Below are 17,883 nucleotides of genomic sequence, written 5' to 3'. Positions count from 1 at the left end.
TGAGCCAATGGCTTGTTTTCAGTGGAGACCTGAGAGATGAAATCTATTTAGTGAAGAAATAGTAAAGGTGGATTTAAGGTGGCAGACAGTTTTGGGGATAAATAGTAGGCGCTTAGTGTTTTTGGGGTTGAGTATAAGTTGATGCTGTGAGCCATTTTTCCACATATGAGAAGGAGTTTTGGGTGATAGAAAGAAGTTGAGAGATGTTGTCAACACAAGAGATGAGTAGAATCATGGCCATACTGTATGAGGAAGAAGGTGTTGCAGGAGGAGTAAAGATGGTTGGTGAAGATGCTGAATAGGAGGGGGCCAAGCGGGAGCCTTGAGGGACACCAGTTTGGATAGGTAGGAAAGGGGAGCAAGCAGATGGTCATGTGACAGAGTGCAGCCTATCTGATAGCTTGAGAACCAGTGAATAGTAGAGGGGGAGAGATTAAGGTCACTAAGCCTAGTAAGTAGCTTGGAATGGGATACAGTATCGAAAGCTTTAGAGAGGTCGAGAAAGAGGCAAGGCACAAGGAGTTTTTTGTCCCTGGCTTCAGCAACAGTGTGAGTGAAGGACAGGAGGGCAGTGGTGGTGCTGTGGTGTGGCTGAAAGCCATGTTGAGTGGGTGTAAGAAGGTTTTCATTAATAAGGTGAGTTAAAAAAATGATTGTGAATAAATTTTTTGAGGATTCTGGATAGAGGAGATAGGATGGCAATGGGTCTGTAGTTAGAGGGCTCAGTGGAGTTACCTCCTTTGTGAAGTGGAATGGTGTAGAAAGATAAGATTTCCAGATGATGTCGGGGACAGTAGATTCTTGGATAGAGCCATTTATTAGGATAGAGACAGGATAGGGTATGGAATGAGCACAGAGTTTAAGAAAGAGGGGAGGGAGGTAATCGGTAGAGAGACAACAAGGGTTCGGTTTTAGTAGAAGTGACTTGAGGTAGGCTGTGGAGATGGAGTTAAGAGAGAAAGGGGTGGTGTTGCATGTGTAGTGAGTGGTGTGAGGGTGGTTATGGCTTTGGGAAGGTTGGGTAAGTTTTTGAATAGATTCAATGAAGTGGGTATTAAGGTGGCAGTTTCTAAGGAAGAACCATTAACTTACTTTAAGGATGCCAAATTTATAAACTACTCCAACTATACACATACTCCCATTGCAGCTAGACTTCACAATAACCTTTTCATACAACCTGAGACCGTGCTTACAAGCCGCACCAGCTCTCACCACCCCTACAGCCAAACTCCACAGCACTGCACATACTTTCTCTTCTCGGGCACCTACTTTTTTCAAGCTCTCCCCACCAACAATGAGGAGACCAACACTTATTAGAAATTCAGAATGTAACTCAAAAAGCATTTCGTAATTCAAGCCAAATGCTATTGCTTTAACAGAGGAAATATCACCTAACCTCTCTCTTTGCAGAATCTCTTCTCCTCTGTCAAGATTCAATGAAGATTGATCTACTTTAGAAACTAGTGAATATACTGTACATTACACTCTGCTTAACTGTAAATTGCACTGTGTTTGTTCACTAGAATTTATACAGTTTTTTTTTCTATGTAATTATATTAGTCTGAGCTACTCTGTTATTGTTTACATTTCTATAATTTTTTGTTTGTAAAAAGTTTTGTATTTCACCTGGGCTGAATCCGAAATTGGTCAAGATTGATCGCTACACTTTATCAGGGTAAACAAGTATATATAAACAAGTAAATCCCTTTTCAGCAGAGACCTGGGAAGAAAAGCTCCACTGGTACAAATATAATGCAAAATGTAATGTAAATTAAACACTTGTGTCATCTTTGACCATGCAGAATTGGAAACAGTAGCATATTGAAAAGCATATCAAATAAAATAATGCATTCACAATGGTACAATCACTCTGGTCCATAACATTAACACTGCTGTGCATCATGTAAAAACATAATACATTATGTACAAGCATTTGCAGGGGAACAGCTGTAAACAAGGATATGCATGACTAAACATGTAGACACTGAAGTGAGAGTTTGACGAGATATTTAAGTTGCATTAGGGTGATGTCCCCCTTAGTAGGAAGTTATAGGCAAAACAATGTTAGGTGTGGGCATTAACGTCAAGAAGTGTTACCGTGAGTAGAATGTATACCAGTTGTTATAAAAGAATTAAACGGTAAACATTTACAATTAAATCTTCAATGTTAGTTATCAAGGCCCAGATATTTGGTGTGGAGATGAGGCTGAAAGAAATGTGGCAAAGTGCTGGTAAGGGCAAAGGTTGTTTTTGCTAGAGTTAGCATGGTAAGGAAGAAGACCATAGACAGGAGCTCTTGAGATGGTCATTTAGATGATCTTGGACAGTGGACAGGTTGTTACTGAATTTTAGTGGTAGTGTGTTCCACAGCAAGAGGACTTGAATGGAATAAAGGGCTTTCCCCTGCTGAGTTATTAGTTTTGTGAATGGATAGCAAGGTTGTGTTTGCTGAGCGTAGGTTTGGAGGATACTTTTTAGGCTGGGACAACTGTTAGCTGGATGTACAAGTTTGCTGACAACAGCAGGTTTTGAGCAGTTGATGTGATGAGGCAGTCCTGGCCAATGAAGTTTTTTTTTGAGAACAGCTCAGTGATGGGCCCGATAACAGAGGTTACAGACAAATCTGGGAATTTTGCTGTAGCATACATGCCTCATGAATGGATTTTTGCTGCAGGTTGTTGGGTCCTTCATGTTATGTGCAGCATTTGTACTAGCATTTTTTATTTATTTGTTTGGGGAGAGCAGTTCATAAGTAAAATAGAGGCGGCTCAAATGTTGTTCATTTTTGTAAGCATATTGTGGGATCACATGCAGTCCACTTCTATACGAATTGCTATTGACATAAGCATGGGCTGGCAAAGAATTTTTTCACATTATGCAAAAAGGCCACAGAAATGGACTTAAGGCTGCAGGTTGCACTGCTCTGATGATCCATATGGAGTTTGTCCTTTTGTATTCGTTTGTAGATATGACACAGATGCCAGACTTTTACTGCTGCATGCATACTATAGGAACACAGACAGACCACTCCAACATGAGGTGTGATGAGCATATGCACAGGATTGTGCAGAACATTTTCCACAGTGTGTAAACAGGCCACAGTTTTTTTTTTTGGGGGGTTGCAGATTGTCTTGTTCTGTTGCTACATACCGCATTTGCCTTATTTTGGTTCGTTAGACACTTCATACATATACAGACACAAATTTGAATGTAATATGCACAGCAAAAAAACACATTCAGGGCATCCCTTGTCAATTGTGACTGGCACATGCATTTCATGGCACAGAAAGGTTTTCCACAGTACATAAATGTGTCTCAGCCAGGATGCTTGGTGGCAGTTCATACAAAGTACACAGGTACTTGACTTACACTCACATATGCAAAATGGAGTAACACATTCAGGTCACTTCCATATGACTTGCAATGGGCATATGCATAAATTAGCACAGCTCATTTTGCATACTATGTAATCTGGCTGTTGAAATGGACTTTTGGCTTCAGGTTCTATTTTTACTGGCACAGATGCTATTTCTATTTGCCTTGGCTCATTACCTGGCAGAAGTCTGTACATATGATACAGGGATTCTAAGTTGTACTATCATATGCCTAGTGCAGGATTATGTTCAGGCTATTACTACGTGAATCGTCATGGGTACATGTACAGACTGGCAATGAACATTTTTTCTCTCCATGAAACTAGCAGGGGAAAGGACTTTTGCTTCAGACTAGGTACAAAGAGTGTTCAATACTGTTTTTTTGGTTTACTATCATAAGTGCGAACGGCACTCCTGCGACTGTCACATATTCGAACATGGAAGGTCGTAATCGGTAATGTCGAAGGCAAAATAATCAATCTAGGAATGGTTTAACATGGGTCGAGGTAGGTGTTCAGTATTATTCCAAACTACAAACATGTCCCCTACCTCGACCCATGTTAAAACCATTCCTAGATTGATTATTTAGCCTTCGACATTACCGATTATGACCTTCCATGTATATCTGACAGTCGCAGGAGTGCCGTTCGCACTTATGATAGTAAACCATTTTTTTTGTGCTGCTTGGGAAGGACATATTTATAATTTTCTTGGTAGGACTGGCCTTGCTGGGCAGATCCTATAACAGTGGCGGTTTAGTGCTTCTTTATCATATGCGTGGTGCTAGAACATGGTCATGCCACTCGTACAAAGGTTGCACTGGCTATACATATAAGCAGACACAGACATTTTCCACATCATATATGTGGGGTCACAGGAATGGATTTCGTTATCACGGAAAAGTATGGCAACTGTATTTACTGGATGGTCGAGTATTAGTAAAATCAGTAGCAGTCCTTGTGTGTGGTGTCATACTGGTCTTTTTGGCTGTTTTTTGCATTTTTATAAAGTGTATAAAATCTGTATACTCAGGGTGGTGGGCATTTGGCAGGCCCATATAATAGACTGTTCTGCAAACTTATTTTTATAATATGACATACACAATCACTTCAAAGAATGTTGTATCTGTACATCAGGAACTGCAGTGTAATATTGTGATGGCAAGATCGACAAGATGTTTGACTTTTGTCACCTTAAAATGGGTGCAGAATTTAAACATGTGCAAGAATATATTACAATTAACAGCTACGGTTATACAATACAGAACTCTAAGGAACTTTGCAATGACAAGACGGAGGGGATACATGAGTTTAGCTACCTTACATGGGCACGGAATTTAAGATGTGCCACATAATACTTCAATTACTAGTTATGTCTGTACAGTACAGAACCCTCAAGAACTTTGTAGCACATAAAAAGTGCAGAGCTCATTTTACATTTGGTCTTTTCAACTGTTCATTTCTTTAAACATTTTGTTTTATCAACTTTCTTTCATAACAATGCCTACTGTATTTATCAGTTGCACTGCTCTTCCTGCATCTGGTCTTAAATCAACTGTTCAGTTCCTTTTCCAGTTGGTCTTACGAACCCTTTTTTTTTCTTCATTTGGCTTTATCAAATCAACAGCTCACTTCTTTGCACATAGAGTGATTTCATATTGCTTACATTGCAGTCTGTCTTCACCCCATTTGGGAAAAGCAACATGTCCATGCCACCAACAAAACCCTTTGCATTTCTAATGAGCAGGCAAAGACACCTCATTTGCCCAATTCAGTTTATCCAGTGATAAGGCCTGCTTATAGAAATCATGCAAATGGTCACATCTTGGTGCATTAACTACATGACATACAAAGAGGTCTAACAGCGTATTTATAATAGTGCAGACCAGGCCTTCTGCTTTCTCATTTGTTCCCATACACCTGGTGTTTCTGATTTTACTCTGGGCACAGGTTACCATTTCAGATGTAACTGAATGCAGAATGATGCTGCAGGAAGGGGGGGACAGACTAGCCCTTTGTGGTCTGCAATTTGTTTTCAGCCTGTTGTAGCACACAGTATTCTTATTCCTTCTTCTGCATTTTTGGATGTTTGTTGAATGACGTATTACTGTCATCTATCCTGATGGCAAGTTTTACTTCTAATAAAGCATCGCTTCCAAAGATATGACCTTCTCCTTGTAGTGTTGGGTTAGGTAAAGTCTGAAGGCTCACTCTTTTTATGACGTTTAATAATTAATGACTTTGCAGTAAACCCAAAAGCCGGAGTTTCACAGATTTATGCCTCATGAATTTATTACTACTGTTAAAGTGCTACAGAGGATTGTGAATGATTCATCTGTTAGATGTGAATTTTTTCTAACTTCTCCTCTCAATAAATTTACCAATAAATGGAATGTTCTAGATCTTGCAGTAGTTTAGCAGAAATGCAGGATCCAAAGTCAAGTCCTTATTATAATGAAAATAAATGAACTAAAAACATTCAAAGAGGACAAAACAAGTAAGATGGACCAGCCAGCAGGTTATGAAGCATATAATGAGAGTGAGCTCAAATAATAAAATAATAATTAAAAAATCATACCATGACCAATGCACAAACTGTACCAGATGAGAACTCGACCCAATGGATTGCCCCTGAAAAGTAACTAGAGTGATTAAGTCAATTATTTCAGCAAAGAATAGAGCACTAGGCACAGGATATGGCTTCATACTGTCTAGACAATCTGAACTGCACAGATTTATTCAGTAAACACAAGAATGTAAATAATATAACATACTCAGACACAGAGGACATTGTCAATCTACCAGCAGACACATTTACCTTAAAATTCAGACCCCTCCAATATTTTCTGATCACATAACTTCATCTATAGCCCCCAAATCTCCCAAGAACAACTCCGCAAAGTGCTATTTAAGGCCAAGAACAGTACTATGGTGATGGACAACATACTAGGCTGCCTACTGGCCAGTCTGAAACATGACTTGTCAGGTCTATATTAAAACTACAAAAGCTGAAATCTGCGAATGCAATTACATCCACACAATCATCGATCTACTAAAACAGCGAAATATGGTAACGTCTAAAATCAGAACGCTGAATGCATTTCCGGAAGTAACAGCGCCATACAGGTAAGTTAAACCTAACTAAACAAACTTAATGTAACACACTTTTCCAAACATTTTTGCAAGGTGGCAAGCCCACCTGCACCCCCCACACCCCACCCTACTTAAATATACCAACTCAGAGACCGCACTACAGTTGGGAAAAGGATATATTTCCTCATCCCCACGATCAGCCTGCAGGCCTAAGAAATTCATTCGGCATTCTGATTTTCGATGTTTTCATATTTCGTTGTTTTAGTAGATCGACGTTTATGTGTCAATGTAATTGCATTCGCAGATTTCAGCTTTCGTGGTTTTAATATAGACCCGACTTGTCAGACCCTTTGCCCTTCTCTATCAGCTTCCTAACAAGCTTCACACTGGATGAATGGAAGACAGCAACAGTCATTCCTTTGCAGAAGGATGAGGCTTCAACACACAAGAGTCATTTTAAACCCACAAGCCTGAACATCCTTATCTGTAAGGCAATAGAAATAATCATCATGGAATTCATAAATAAGGATACAAGTAACCTACAGATTTGCTCAGTTCAAGCCAGTTTACTTAACCTGGTCAACTTCTTCAAAAAACTTAGTGTAGCAATTGTGAAATAGCATCCCACACTCCGGTATCTTAGATAAACTCTGAGCTAAATGTCAGTCCCTACATAAATCACTGGATAGCAATTTGGATCACAGACAGAACCCTGGAAATAAAGATGGGAAGCTCTACCTCTTGAAAAAGATCTCTCACCAATAGTATATCCCAGAGTTCAGTATTTCGGACACTGACTGGCTACTTTTTGCAGATGACTGAAAATTTGGTGCCATCGTAAAATCCCCCAGAAGACAGTCTATTCCAAAAACAAATAGCTGGTGCCAAAACCATGGACTTAAACTAAATGTCAAACATATAATTGTAGGCTTCGGCACACGACTCCCCCTGTAATTATTACAACATACTCCTGATAAACGATCCTACAGTCAAGGACCTAGGAAGCTCTTTTCTCAACAAACTGCTTTTCAGTGACCACATATCCAATATTTTAAGGAAGTCTATTTTCAATACACAGCTTATATCTACAGGTATGGAGTCCATATCCCGGAATGGGATCGTTCCACTGAACTCTGCACTCAGGCTGATCATTTTATTTTTATTTTTTTATTTAACGTTTGTTTACCGGGAAAGTCAAACTTGGAACAAAACCCTTTTTCAGCAGAGGCCCAGAGAGGAATGCTAAAGATGCATGTCTGTGATGTGGGAGGAAACTGGAGCACCCGGAGGAAACTCACACAAATACAGGGAGGACATGCAGACTCCACACAGAGGGCACCCCAGCCTGAATTGAAATGGAGAACCTCTTGCTGTGAGGTGACAACACTACCGCTGCACCACTGCACCATCCATCATTGACTACAATGCTCCTGTTGTTAGGCAATTGTCCAAACACTTGTCACAAAGGGAATGACCACAAGGCTTCCTCACTAATGAGGAATCAGTGTTGGCTCTGGGTGCTATTTTTGCTAAGTCTACATGCTCTCCTCGAGTACATCTGGGGCTTTTTGGATACTCATATTTCTTCCCAAACACATCTCCTATCCCTATTGTCTAGTCATATAAATTATCTCCATGATTACAGACCACCTAGTCTCATGAAATGATTGTGGGTATATACTGTGGAGTCTCTCTTAAAATGGACCATTACTTCAATGAGTGAAATCACCCCAATCAAAAAAATGAATTTGAAGACCTACCTACTGGTTCATTTATAGTAAATGTTATAATAACAGGGGAAAAAAACAGCAGATGAAGTACCTATAAATAACTGTATTCCCTTCAATCAAAATGATTTCTGAAAAATGATTGTTCGTGCCTTAGATGAAAGCAGGTTCAAAGCAATAGTTTTAAAAAAATAGTACAGTATCTAAAGCATATGTAACAATATTAGTTTGTTAAGACTGTCACAAAGTGTCAAACAAATGAGCATGACTTGTGTGACTCATAACAATTAGAAAGTTACAAAAATGTGCTTAGTGGGGAGCATCCTTTCTATACATTAAAGCAGGACTGGCTTGAGAAGAACACAAACAGATTGCTTGTGGATCTAAGGATAAATTGGCCATTTATAAACTGTGAACAAGGGTATAAGGATAAATTATCCATTTATAAACTGTGAACAATGGTATGAGGATAAATTATCCATTTATAAACTGTGAACAAGGGTATGAGGATAAATTAGCCATTTATAAACTGTGAACAAGGGTATGAGGATAAATTAGCCATTGATAAACTGTGAACAAGGGTATGAGGATAACTTAGCCATTTATAAACTGTGAACAAGGGTATGAGGATAAATTAGCCATTTATAAACTGTGAACAAGGGTATGAGGATAAATTAGCCATTTATAAACTGTGAACAAGGGTATGAGGATAAATTAGCCATTTATAAACTGTGAACAAGGGTATGAGGATAAATTAGCCATTTATAAACTGTGAACAAGGGTATAAGGATAAATTAGCCATTTATGAACTGTGAACAAGGGTATAAGGATAAATTAGCCATTTATAAACTGTGAACAAGGGTATGAGATAAAGATGACATTGAAGGCAACTCAAAAATATTTAAAGAAAATCAGCTGCATCTTCTGACTTTAGGCTTCAAAGTAATTGCATTTCATTTATTTGTCAATTATTATAGTCGTTTTGAATGTAAAACATGATTGTGGGAACAGAAGTGTAGATTGTAAATGGCATACAAATGGGCAAGAAGCTAACTTCCCAGCATTTGGAAATGCTTTGGGTACTGCAACAACAAAACAAAATGAAGGTACTACAGAGGAGCAACTGGATGTGTGGTCATCATTTGTGTCCTAATTAATCTTAAAGAAAGCAAACAACTATAGTGAGGCACATTGTACAGTGTGCTTCACTGTCACATACACTTTTCAACCTCTTAGTGCAATAATTCTGGGCAAAGAAAAATAACTTCTCTTAAAAGCTTAAGTTGATAGGATAACAGGTTTTTGCATCAGCATGTATTTTCGATGCATTTTTTGAATATGTCAAAACTCAAATGTCTGCCATTATTTAGTCACATCAGTCCTCAAGGATTAGCCAGAAAAACACACATTTTATAAAGACCATTGCAAAACTATGAGGCAAAAATCTGAATATTTTGAATAATCCAGGACTGTTGAGTGGTATGCTGCCATTAACTAGGAAGTTAAAGAATGGGATCAAATACAACTTAAAGTATTTCTAAAGATAGCAACAAAAATGATACTGGACCAGAATGGTATGGCAAAGAAGACATAGTTGGAAGCCCAAGACCTTCACCCTCAGCACAATGCCTTGGATATTAAATGGCAAGGACTACTTGGCACATGCTGCTTTATGAAGTACAATAATTAATAAATAGATTTCCATCACAAGTTTGTTATATCTCCTCTGCTACTCCTGCATATCTGCACCCTGAAATTTTTCGTATACTACAAAATGTACACTGCTCTTTGTTATTGTTGCTTTATTCCGGAAGTTTGGATTGCTTATTAAAACAGTCAAACCATTTAATGCATTTGAACTCTCTAGCTTCAATATATATCTTTGATTTTGGTAACAAGATTTTTCAGATTTATAGAATTAAATGTCACCATTTGCATCAACCCAAACAGGATGTAATACATAGAAATATAAAATTACCAACTTTTGGTACTTTGACTGCATGTGATGTGAAATGCTAGTGCTGGGAAGAAATGATTACATCTAATGTGAAACCTCAATCCCGGGAGGAATAACATGATGGAATGGAACAGTGCACAGAGGAATATGGGAAATAATGAAAACTTCTGTTTTACTGCTCTAGTACAGATCATCAAAGAAAATTGACCACACACTTCATTAGCTCTGTAGTATTAATGACTGCAGTTTAAAGAAAAAAAAATCTTTATGCCCAAGACACTCAGGGAAAAGGCACACTTGCTGTTGGTAAGTTTATTACAAAATCATTATGCTCAAACCTTGTGAGATACAAGAGAGAGTTAAACTTTAAGTGAACAACTTAAACTGAAGCAATGATAGAGTATATGACTGATATGAGAATTTTAGCCTTAAACTGTTATTGCAAACAGAAGACTTCACATTTAATGACAAACTCAGCTAGATCTCAAAAGCTGAAGAAAGCAATAAGGCATTCTTTGCTGAAAAAAAAACAAAAAGAAAAATTGAATGGTAAAAATTCTGAATGTAACATGGAATCTATATACAATGATGTGATCATGGAGCTGTAAGACATAACAAATGTACTCAGGGAATCAGGAAGACTTTCAGGATTGTGATATTTGGATGGAACTGAGACAAGTATCCAATCAATGAGGGTATTTGTAGTGTGGGTGTTGTTAAAATGTGTTGGCTTAGAAATTAGCTGAGTAAATCCATATACATTTATATTATGTGGGGATCCTGGGTTATTTAGGGTTAGCCAATTGATATTTATGTCACTAAGGAGGACTGTTTCATTTGGGATGCTCAGGGAGAGATAGGAGAGAATGTTTTCCAGTAGTGGAATATTTTCTCCTGGTGGAATGTAGGTGGCTACTATAGTCATTGTAGTGTAGATGTTTAGTTTAAGGTTAACTACCAGTGTTTCTGCTGGGGAGAAAGATGGGATGGAATGTGTAACGTGAGAAATAGTAGGATTGCTGGAGTAGACTATGGCAACTCCCCTACCCTTTTTGTTTTTACGGTCAAGGTGAATTATGTTATAACCAGGGGGAAGATATCATTATCTAGGTTGTGGGGTTTAAGCCTGGTTTCAGTTCCTGCAATGACATCAGGGTTATGATTTGCTATCCATGCATGAAACTGACTAACTTTGTTGAGAATGCTCCGGGTATTAATAGAAGAGAAGGAGATTTGTTTTTGAGGAGCAGTTTGGTGGGCTGGGATAAGAGGAGCATTTGGGTTAGAGGTAAGGTTAGAGTTTGGACCTGGATTTGGGTGTATGTCTGCTATTAGTATTGTAGTGGGGAAGCTTTTAGTCTTTGATGTGAGTGGGTAGTATCTAATAAGCTTGGTCTTGTTTTTTTAAAAATAGGGAGTGAGAAGGAGGTATTTTTATTTTAGGGAGTTGAATGTTAACTAATTTTCACCTGCTGCTTGATCTGTGCTGTCTTAATACAGCTGTACAAAGCAAGGACTGAGCGACAAATCAGTGCAAAATGTTTCTGCCGCTCCTGATATTTCCTTAAAGATTAGGTTTGCTCACCAAGTTAGTCTCAGAAGGTCTATGCACCATTTGCAGGGGAGAAATGAAGTGGGATTCTTAATGACTGAGGTAACCATGGTCATGACACGGGATCTCTCGCTATGTTTTTTCTTTTTTTTTGTTACTGAGTGTGTCAGTCTATAGACCATCTATCTTACCCCTCAAACTAGGGCAGCCATTGTGGGATCACAGTTGGTGGAGCAATTATCCATCCTTGGGGGACAAAAAAGGAGAATGAGGGCATGTTGACTCCGCATCATCCACTCCAGACCTCAAGGACTTTTCTGTATTCCCAACCATTTCCCCAGAGCGGTAGACATTCAGTGACTCTGTATTCCCAACCGTTTCCCCAGAGCGGTAGACATTCAGTGACTCTGTATTCCCAATCATTTCCCCAGAGCGGTAGACATTCAGTGACTCTGTATTCCCAACCGTTTCCCCAGAGCGGTAGACATTCAGTGACACACACACCACAGGCTGGTCACTATTCTATCTCAGGTCATTAAATATGTATATAAATTCACTTTAGCTATGGCAATGGGCTGATCACAAATATACTTGCTTTTACTTCTATAAATGCCATGGAATGTCTTACATCCACCTCGGTAAACACTAAGTCATGCAGCTAAGACATTAGTCTAGTTTCTCTTCTGCATTTTAGGGCTTATCACTACTTTTTTAAAATTAAATAAGGAATGTCAGCTTTTTGTGTTCAAAAAAGTATGAAGATAATTATACATATTTGTGTGTGTGTGTGCGCGCACCCATATGCATGGAAAAGACATGGGTGGATGATGGGAAAGTAAAAAACATAGCTGACGCCTTCAGTCAAATAGGAGGAATAGAAAATTACACAAAAATGATGACTATATAACACAAATTTCTGTGGCATGTACACTGTTAATACATAGCAAATGATGGAGAGCTGTTTCACAGTTTGAGGAAGCGACCTTTGTTGAGGTAAAGTTGTTCTTTGTTAAGGCCACTCAATCATCATGCATGTCTTAGTAATATTAATCAACATCTGATATCAAATACTGTTAGCATTCTGCTCAAGATGCTTGTCACCTTCTACAAAAGAATAAGGGTTTTTCATCAAACCAATACCCATTGAAAGAGGTGTAACCTTATCTGCTTATCATCAGTTATTTTTATAATTACAACTACTGCCAGTTAAGGCAGACCAGCACATTATTTATTTTTAGACACAGAATGCTGCATAAAATACTGTTGGTCATTTGTATCTTTATCCTTCATTGCCTTGTCTGATGATTCACCCAGCTTTTGGTGACATTTCACCAGGTCTATGTACAGTGCAGTACAGGAAACACGCAGTTAATTCAGTGCCAAAGTTATGCAAAACGAATGACTTCTGTTACTACTGAAGATGTCTCAGCCTCACATCTTAAGTAAGGGCATGTTTAACTCGTTACAGTGGGAGACACATTTACAAGTTTTGCTGTCCCGTACTTTATTAGCAGTTTAGGCAAAAGGTGATGTACTATTCAGGCTACATCATTCACCTTTAAAAAATTCTCTGTATACTTGAGCAAAACATGCACCGTGGCGCTGTCTGATCTGAACCTGACAATGTAAACAAAAAAGAGCTTCCTTTACAAGAATCTTAGATTTAACGACTACTTGATTTATCATAAGGGGAACAAATAATACATTTTCTTTGCTGCAATAAGGGTGTAGAAAAATAAGCAGCTTTTGTATTATTTCCAGGGGTTTTCATCTCTTACATTTTATGAGCACATAAATGTATATGAAATACACGAAACCATTGAATTAATGATATCAGCCTATATATTATCAACTCTTTTATCCTGCATCAGGAATGCTTTAAGGGAGAGTGTAATCTTTTGGGCATAACATATGCACACAGAGCTGTGCAACACTAAAACCACAGCACCATCCATGTTACCACAGTGTCAAGGTGAGAGATAACTTTGTACAAAACAAACCCTTACCTGACAAATGGAGTAAGTCACGTCACTGTGTGAAACCAAATGACAACACATGTGGGAAAGGTAATATAACCCGGACAGTCACCTAGGCTGACATGTTCTCCTCAACTACCATCCCATGCAAAGAAAGTGGAGATTAGGATGCTGAAACTTTATTAGGGCTATAAGAGGTAGAATCATGCAGTTCTGGAATATTCCACAGGTACTGTTACTTCTCAAACTCCTATATCAAGTCAAAAGTGCCAAAATGTCCTGATGTTGTCCAAACAAGACAGTGAAGGACAACAGGGTTCCTTATGGAAAGGAAGCCTTTGCAGATAAGTGATGGGTAAATTTCAATTAAAGCTCAACAAAGCAACACACCTTCTACCCTGTATTATGGGACGGAATGAACAAACTGCAAGTATAAACATATCCTTCTGGGATGGGTTAGAAAGGTTTTATGTTGCAAGAAGGCCAAGGTTGAACATGCAGTAATTTGAATAAATGTAAAAACCTGTCATCACACAAAAGAATAAGTAGCACTACATATCACTGCACTGTGTGTATGAAACACGGCAGTGCTCCCTTTTCTTGAGGACTATGTGAACTTTTCATAAATCTCTTCACAGTTATTCAGTACATTCTTTGGAGTTACTGAAAGAAAGAACAGTCATCACAGCCATGGCCTTTAGACGGACTGCAGTATTCTCTCTCCAGAATTTTAAACTGTTGTCATCTGAAAATTACAGTTTTGGTATCTAGTCTGTACTCTGACATTAGCAAAAACATTTAAAATTAAACACTTTAGGCATGCTGTTGTCTGACTTTTACTTCCAAACAGTCGTCACTTCTTTTACCATGTTGATTATTTAGATTCAGCCTCTGTTATCTTGTTAACTGGCAGGCTTATGCCATACAATAAGTAGTTCAGTAACCACTTTGCCTTTGCTCTCTGAGACATGACACTATGAATGGTAAGCCATCAAGAAATACTTTACAACATGACATATACTTAGAAAAAAACAAAGTGAAATGTTCTTAAACGGTAACCATTTGAAATGTCTGGACCCAGAACATGGAGACTGAATGGATGAAAAATGGACTTATACATATCAAATGCTTTGTGCCAATAAAATATTCACTTTTTTTACAAGGTATTGTGATCTTGGAGTTGGTAAATAAAAGTTTGGGTGGAGGGGGTTAAAAGAAAAGAAACAGCCTTCAAGATTCATTCTTTTTCTGGATTTTTGGCCTTCCTTCCTGGCTTGCTGGCAGTCGGCATTTTAACTGCCAACATTTCAATAGGGACATACACTAAACTCTAAACATCTTAAAAATATATGTGCACATATGCAAACACTACAGCAAGATACATGTATTCTATAGAGGTGTACACAATGTTTTTCCCCAAGTCAAATGCCATATAAGGACTGTATACAAAATCAGGCTGTACAGTAAAATGATTTTTTCTATGCAATATATGGGATGTATTTCACTCATAGTACCATCATCAGCACTAGTTTTCCAATTTTCTTCAGGCTAAAATATCTAGGTGTACAGTCTGCACAAATCCATAGAGCAAGTAATATAACATATGTACTACTACCCTTTGTCACCTTCTGTCAACTGAGTTTATATCACTGAAGCAATCTGGCCTGAAACATTTGTATTGCATGAGCTAGAACAAACATAAAACTGGAACACTTGTATTCCCTCATGCCAATTTGCACAAATGCAGCAAAACAAAATAAGGTCCTCCCTATTCCAATACTTTATTATTCTCTCTCCAGTTATGCACACCTCAGTATAACAGCAATCACTAATCAGGAAGTGTAATGCTTATTTCTTCCTCTATATGTCCGGAGCACTTAATAAGCAGATTTGCAAGAGCAAATATTTGTTTTGCTTGCATGTGTTTTGAGCCAATGCAATATGACCCATTGTCAAGTTGGCGTGCTACACTTCAGTAAATGAGATTGAAGCATGAATGAACATACCAAAATGGACTAAATTCAGAAGGAATATATTAACTGGATATAAAAAAAATAGTGAAACATGCCCACCAAAGACACAGGTAAATATGCCCTGACTGGAAAATTAAAATCATCATATGGTAAAAAATGTTCTCTATAAATGACTGCAAATATAGAATAGTGAGACATAGATGCACACAAGATAATAAAACTCACAAAATTGAATTAAAACATCTTCATAATACTGAGGGTATGTAGGTCATACTAAAATACTGCTTTGCCAGAGCTTCCAGAAGTTGAAGTTGAGGGCACAAATGAGTTACAGCTGGGCTAAAAAATCTGCCACATGTTGGTTGTCCCATTGGGACAGGAGCTGAGATAGTGCCCTGATCAACGCAATGAAATACTGGCTTAACTTATGGCCATGGGACAAGCTGGTCAGATATGCAGGTAGTAATGCAAGGCCTCCTGCTCTCTTTCATTGCGTAGATGGAGGAATAAGGAATGGTGTGTTTGTAATGGCTGTTAGAAATGACTACTGACACAGCAGCATGACACTCACTCTGTATGCGGGAATGTGCCAATACGCTCATCTCTGTTACACCCACACATGTAGCAGAAAAGTTAAGTTTACAACAAAAACACACAAGCTGCTTCTCTGACAGATATTTCCATCAGTCTTTCTTTCACTGCCACAGCATCAAATTTCCAAGCAGTGTAAGGCCAGCTCTCTATAAAGTAAGAGAACCAGCCAACCTAGTGATAGGTTATATCAAAGACAATTCACAGCAACAAGGGCTGCTGGCGTGCCATCAAGGCCAAGAAAGGGCAACAAGCATGGCCAGAGGTCAACAAAGCATAAACAAAATAATAATAATAATAATGATGGTGTACAGCCGAAGTGTACTGTTTACAAAGACACAACATTTATTACACTTATTATGCCAGAGACATGAAATGTGCAAGACGACCACCACATAAGAGTATCACAGTTTAGCTACCTAGATCTGTCTAATGCAGCATATTACAGTATTGAGGGGCAATTCTGCTGTCTAGCCAGTTAGAGCTGCCAAAATAAACACCTACAGGCCTTTACCAGATATGGCAACTGCAATGTTTTTTATGATGTTTGAAATTCTGAACCCAAATGCATCATTTTATGAAGGCATGCTGGGGAAAAAAAAGATATGTAACAATATCAGGAATAAAGTCGTCTTCATTGGTTGATGCAGCAGGGGGCAGGGTTAGCCTATAAAAAGAGGCAGGTAAAGTCTACCTAGGGTGCCCCACAATTGGGGACACCATTTTTTTTTTTTTACAGCTGTGGTGTTGGGATGATTTATAGCTACTTTTTTATCACTCAGTTGACTCGCTCTTGCTACTGTGGTGATATTAATTTTTCTTTACGACTTGACTAATTATTGGCAGGTGAATAATGTCTTGGAATATTTCATGTTGCCACTGGTGACTAGAAGTCAGAATGGGCCCATATCATATCATCGAATGGCATTTCATCGGAAATGCTGTTCACTGAACCCCCCCAAACACCCTGCTAATTATTTATACCAACTCAGAGACTGAGCTACAGTGATCCTCACAGTACTGCGATCTCAGTCAGAGTGATTTGTTGACCGGCATCTTCAATAAAAAGCCGTATGAAATGTCATTTGATGATTTAACTCTTCGATAAAATAATGGGGACCAGTCAGAATTATTGCTTCCAGTGATGAGCGAAGACATGAAAAAAGAATGCGGAATTTGAAAAAATGTCGCTGGAATAACAAACGTAAAACTGAAACACCACAATGTAGGGTGGGCGTAACTCTGTTGTAGGTACAGCTGTTACATTTTCTGAGCTGACGACAGAGCAAGAAGTGAAACATGCACATTTCTGTTAAGATTGCAGTTTACTGAAGTGAGTTCATGACTGACCAGAACTCCTGATAAAACCAGAGAGGCAAGATAATCGCCAGCTCTGCCACTGAGAGCCATTTAACATCGGCACGTCTTGGGATGGCTTCAGTCATCACAGTGGTGTACCTGCTATGCTGACCTGAAAACTGTAAAAGTGATCATTTTTAGTCCTAGTCTGTCTAAACTTTTTCTGTTTTTCTTCTCACACAAACAGAACTGAGCGCATCAGTTTGTGATCACTGCATCATCTCCAGCTACTGGATACTTTTTTACCTTCATAGCAGACAAACAACTAACTAGCATTCTTTT

The 17,883-nt window shown here is 38.5% G+C and overlaps 1 protein-coding gene across 4 annotated transcripts in view; it reads right to left on the bottom strand.

The window, feature by feature from the left end:
- Nucleotides 1–17,883, bottom strand: part of ENTPD1 (ectonucleoside triphosphate diphosphohydrolase 1) — a 1,310,478-nt gene that overhangs the window by 877,593 nt on the left and 415,002 nt on the right. The window contains exon 1 of one of the 4 annotated variants that reach the window (XM_044056933.1): nucleotides 13,709–14,019. The exons of the other annotated variants lie outside the window; for them this stretch is intronic. The gene's annotated coding sequence lies outside the window, so the exon portion shown is untranslated. Of the gene's footprint in view, nucleotides 1–13,708; nucleotides 14,020–17,883 lie in introns of those variants that run through there. 4 annotated transcript variants of the gene reach the window in all.

This window comes from Protopterus annectens, chromosome 14.part0 (genome assembly GCF_019279795.1).
Source record: "Protopterus annectens isolate FY-2018-M chromosome 14.part0, PAN1.0, whole genome shotgun sequence".
Taxonomy (NCBI): domain Eukaryota; kingdom Metazoa; phylum Chordata; order Ceratodontiformes; family Protopteridae; genus Protopterus; species Protopterus annectens.
Note: the sequence above shows the minus strand (reverse complement) of the source record. Positions and strands in the feature narration are given on the sequence as shown.